Raw genomic sequence first — 6000 nt, 5'->3', positions numbered from 1 at the left:
CTTTTTAGTCAAGGATTAGTCATCATAGGCAAAGTTATTCATTGGTTCTCATGGGAACAAAAAAAGTCTACATTTTTTTTTGTTTTTGGTAAGTTTTTGTTCTTTCACTTTCTTAAAATAGCCTGGCAGGGTTAAAAAGTTCTGCAAAGTCACTGTAATTGAAGAATACATTTATTTTGTCTTTTGTAGAAATGAGTAAGCTTGATTGTTTGATTTGAATTCCATTTTATCAGGATCCCTGTCTGACCCGTTGTGTGTCAACCTCTGTAACGTGGTTTGTGACTGTGCTTATGTTACTAGGGACAACATGTAACACGTAAAACATTTTATTCATTTTCATTTAAAAATATCAACTTTTCCACAGTGCTGAGCTTATTATGAGAGATCAGCTCAAAATGTTCCCAGACAGGGGAAAATCTCCTCTTTCTTGCTGATTCCATCGCAGAAAAAAGAAGCTTGAGTAGTTTGTAAACAAACACGCAATAAAGTCCTAAGTACACAAAATGTGACCGGGGATCCATTGCGTTTTGTTGCCCCTTTTATTTCAAATCGCACGCCAAACCCGTGAACCATTCCTGAATCAGTCACGTGGTACGGCTGGTTCGCGAGGCTTCGAACGTCACCATATACGTCATCGACACAAGCTTCGAAGCCTCGGCATGAAAGGTCACATCACTATTAATCTCTCTCCTCTTTGCTACGGGTGTAGAGTGCCTGTTAATCTGCCTGCCCTCCGGTGTCGATCCACGGGAATCACACCGTCGATCTGCCTGCCCTCCGGTGTCGATCCACGGGAATCACACCTTCGATATGCCTGCCCTCCGGTGTCAATCCACAGGACATCACACCGTCAATATGCCTGCCCTCTGGTGTCGATCCACGGGACATCACACCGTCGATATGCCGGCCCTCTGGTGCCGATCCACAGGACATCACACCGTCGATCTGCCGGCCCTCCGGTGTCGATCCACGGGAATCACACCTTCGATATGCCTGCCCTCCGGTGTCAATCCACAGGACATCACACCGTCGATATGCCTGCCCTCCAGTGTCGATCCACGGGACATCACACCGTCGATATGCCTGCCCTCCGGTGCCGATCCACGGGAATCACACCTTCGATATGCCTGCCCTCCGGTGTCAATCCACAGGACATCACACCGTCGATATGCCTGCCCTCCGGTGCCGATCCACGGGAATCACACCGTCGATCCGGCCTGCAATGTCGGACCACTATCTGTTTGTACCGGATTCTGTGTCCTGTGGTTGCTGTTGGGTCCTGATCCTAAACTCCCGTGACACATTTGATGTGATTTTTTTGACCAAAACAATTTTTTTAAATACTGTAATGTTCCACTTATGAGTCGGAGACAGAGTGAAGTCCTTACAAGAGGTTTATTAACAGAAACCGTCAACAATAGTGCCGAGCAACTCCAGCGGACATTATCAGTCTTCGTACCGTTTTTCATCAACTCTCTTCTTCGTTGGTTCCGGTCTAACGACCTTGACTAGCTCCCGACACAGAACAGGTAACCCTTTCCTCCCCTCTGCTCTACCAATCACAGGCACGCACCTTGACTAACAGTGCGTGTACAGTGCGTCTCGTGATTGGCCAGAGAGAGGGAGGTGACAGCCTGACCCCTCTACTACCAGCTCTTACTGTACAGGGTCGCTACAATACTTTAAAATCAGTATCTTGATTGGATCAGATACTTGCGTACACAATAATGATACTACATTACATGGTATTATGAATGAACTATTACTAAGATAGAAAATAACAACGCTGTCTTTCAAACTGGCCTGGTTCTAGACCTCTGAATCCCAAAACACATTGATTTTTTTTCATCAGTTTAAATTGGTCTGGTGTTGTGCTCACTGATGTTTCCCCCTGTTGAGAAATGACCAAGCTCGACTAAAGGTGCTAATAGGGACGTCATCTGGCTGAGCCAGAAAAACAGCTGCCGAAAAATTGCCACAAGGATGGCAGCAAGTGGGAATGAGATCAACGCAGCTGTACAGTTTGTTGGAAGTCCACATACAGCTGCACTAATGATTATATTTTGTTGTGAACAATGAGTCAAATGATTATATGTAATCAGTGTGGGAAATAGCCGGTGGCGATCTGGGGGTCCAACCTTTCGCAGCTCTGGCTGGCTGTGTCATTTACGGTGGAAAATCGGCTCTCGCACTCGGTTTTCATTTTTGTGAATAAATGTTTTGCAGTTTGAATAATGACAACTGCTGGGCATTAGTAAGCTTTTGAAAGACATTTTAGTAACAACTGCAAGTGACAAATAATTGTCATGTGATTGTAGTGACTTTCAGGCAGTCTGAAGTGTCAAGTCAATGGGTCTCGGGGGTCCGATCCTTGATATTTTTCACACTGTGTGAAAAGTAAAATGGATTGCCCTGAGAGACAAAGCCACAGATAATTATCACAGACTCTGCAACTCCTTTTAATTTAACCCTGTCTCCTACAAAATGATGTTCCGATACAACAAAACTGCATTCTAAATTGGATATTGAGGGGAACTCTTTTTGTCCCAGATTATGGGCGCAAACACCTGATTCATATAAATTGAAACAAAACAAAAATGCAACAAAACTACTTCGTTAGGTTTAGTAAAGCATCATGGTTTGGCTTACAATATGTATGTTTGTTAGATTAGATAATTTCAGGACATAAATTAAGTCAACACTGACTTTAGGTTTCACGTGGGACACAAACCTCCTGGGTGAAAGTCCTGTATTGACCCCCGACTGCTATGTGGCCTTTCACGGTCTATGGTTGTATTAGGATTTGTTTAAAACAAATGTTATCCGGGAGACAACACATTTCCCTCGTTTTTAGGAGATCAGTTGTCCTCAATTCTATGGAGCGATTGAGCTTCTTTCAGCTCATTGTTTTACTTTTATTAAAAAGTCACATGGCAAACTAGCTAGCAGTTAAAGATCAGATATTCACCTCAGGAGACCGGAGCTAAAAGGAGAGCAAATATAGGACTTTCATTAGTGAGGTGGCTAGAAAACCAGCTCCAAGTGTTTCTCTGTGGCAACTGTTTTTTCTGATACAGTTTCCATATGAACTTTACAGGGTGATCATTTGTCAAAGCTGTATTTTTCAGCTTGCTCCACTGCCCTCAAAGTTACCCGTAAACCATTTAACACAGCTTTAATAGAAATAATGGCAATTAAATTAGTTCATTTCTTTGACTGAAAAGATAATCAACTAAGTGATGTTAGAAGCTGCTACTGAACCGTTTCAACTGAAAATGATGTCAGTAACTTCTGATTAGTGAAGGTGAAATAACCGCTCCCAAAAATGGCCACCTTGAGCACAAAGTCGGAGTGGCCCAATCCCAATGTCCCCCCTGAGGCCTTAAACCCTGAACCCTCAAGGACGTCCCCTGTTAAATGGTTGAGTGTGAGAGACTGTGAGGGCTTGAAATAGTCTAAATACCGAAAGGGACAGCACTTTGCTGCAACATATCACGTTACCATGACAACGACAAAAAATATGATGTATAACTGTGGGTATTTACTTTGTACTCCCTGATTTGAACGTCTTCCAGGCTCTTTCCTCACAAGATGGAGGTAACTTCAGATAATCTATTTACTTGTTTTTGTCAAAACGGCTTCAATGACAAAATCAAATATTTGATGAATAAATATCCTCTTTCATTTGTGCATTTTTTTGTTTATCTTTAACCCTTAATGTTTCCGAGTAAATTTTATATGACAGGCTGAACACATGTGTGCCGTCCTCTTTGTTTACCTTTTTTTTTGCGTCTCCATGCGTCCACTGGTTAAAAAGCTGGAGAGGACCTTGAGGTCCGTGGACATTGCAATGAAACATGAATAACAATAGTCCTGGTCCACTTTGATGGGCTTCCCTCTACATCTGCCTGACATTCACCATGCCCACACCAAAACACACACTCTCTCCCAGCTGTCACGGCTGCCCACTCCCAAGGGTTGATTTCACCGCCAAATCATTACCATGCTTTCTCATCAAACTCTTGGAAGCCAACAGTTCACAACCATTTTACACAAAAAAAAGAAATACAATAAGGAGCAAAACAACAAAGTTGAATCCTCCCTCAGACTTGTCTCATCAAAACGATTACTGTTTTTTCTTGTAGTTTTCCAAAGGCCAGCTGCAAGTTACAGGGCCCGTATTTCTTACATGGTCGGGTGTTGGTCAAGGTGGCTGGAATAAAAGGACCAGCACATATTTGCCTCCAGTAGTAGAAAAAGTCACACCAGCTACAATAAAGAATAAAGGAGTTACCCAGAAATTACAAAAAATTCATAAAGGATATGTTCTCTTTTTATCATATTGCAATACTTCTATGTAATGAGCTATTTTTGTATTGTATGTATATGAAGTATGTGTTAATTCCCCTTTTCCTCGTTTTTGACTGTGACATGTAGCCATACTGTGTAGCATACCGTTGAGCTATTTGTTTGTGTGCATGGAAGTTGAGTGGTAAGTGTGGTCGCCGTCTACTCTGTGAATGGACATGATGGTGTACAAATATATTAGTTAAGCACTGATATAGAAGCCCCTCAGTGGCTGGTATGTTTCTTTTTAAGTCAGGCCATTACACCCATGTATACTGTACAAGAAACGGATTGTTGGTCGCTGTAACCATTTCTCCTGCTCATGCCCGATGACATCACCTCTTAAAGCAATCTCAAAGTAAGTGAACAAAATCCACAGTCCTTGTTCTGTGCAAAAGTGCAATTTTAAGTTTCGGTGAAACTAATAGGAGACTCTCGTAGTCAGAATTTGACAAATCAAGTGGGGATCTTCCAAAGTCAATTACTTAGTTGCAGTCCCTCATGGCTGTCATGGCTCAGCAAGGAAACCCTGTCCACTGTCAGTGGAAGCACATACTAAAAAGACTAACTTTGGAAAATACTTTGATTTGTCTAACTTAGACTCCTGAGGCCATCATATTAGCCTCAGCTAAACTTTGGAATACATTTTTGAGTTTGAATGAGGATTGTGGATTTTGTCCCCTATTACTTTCGTTGAAATTTCCCAAAAACGGGATCTTTTTGTGGCAAGTAAACAGGAGGAGAGATGACTGGTTGACTGGTTCATTGTCTATTTGGCCATGGCAATATTGTTTTATGATAGACTTAAAGAAATGTGCACCTTTCTTTTAACAGTAAAATGTCTTTCTTGTTTCCTCGATCAGTTGTTACTCCCTTGTGTCCCACAGTCTTGTTTACCTAGTTGTGCCAGGAAGTATTCTACCTGATTAATACTATAAATAAACTGTAAATCCAAGACTGCATTAAACCAGTCAATGTGGTTTGGATTGATGTTTCCTTACTTCTGGAAGAGAATACAGAAGTGACGGAAAAAAGCAAAAAGTAAAGAACAAAACTTTTTTTTCACAGGGAAGGAAAAAAGAGACTGCCTGTTGATGCAATCTTCCTGTTCAGCTCCATAACAGTATCCTTGCTGAACCGGTATCTTTAGAAAAGTTCAGCAGCAGCAGCATCATAAAACTCAACTGGGTTGAGTCTGTTCATTACCTTTCTTCATGGAATCAAAAGGGCAGCCATTTTAAAAGTTAAACCTCCTCAAGTGTAGTTTTAAAGTTTTAAGATTTAAAGGTTTGCAAAATAATGAAATTTGAAGGTGCTAAATAAGACACTGGCTGTCAACAACAGCAGAGCCGGCGGCTTCTAGCTAACGGTGCAAACCACGGCAAAGGTGCTGGCAGAGCTGATAATGTTAAATTGAGGGGGAACCCCGTTGAGGATGCTACCTCTCTGCAACGATGCCATCGGCCCTCATCAGCTGTAACTGCCGTATGAGAACAGAACAGTGCAGAGCAGAGCGGCGGCCGTTAGCTAAATGCACTAAAAGCGCGCTCTGTAAAGAAAAAACTGAGATTACAACACACACAGAGGAAGAGTGACTTCATTCTCTGCTCAGGTACACATTTGTCGACTATATCTTTTCAGAGTCAATAGTTG

This window comes from Anarrhichthys ocellatus, unplaced genomic scaffold, assembly GCF_004355925.1.
Source record: "Anarrhichthys ocellatus isolate YVR2014 unplaced genomic scaffold, GSC_Weel_1.0 scaffold134, whole genome shotgun sequence".
In the NCBI taxonomy this organism is placed as follows: domain Eukaryota; kingdom Metazoa; phylum Chordata; class Actinopteri; order Perciformes; family Anarhichadidae; genus Anarrhichthys; species Anarrhichthys ocellatus.
This window is presented reverse-complemented; position numbering follows the sequence as displayed.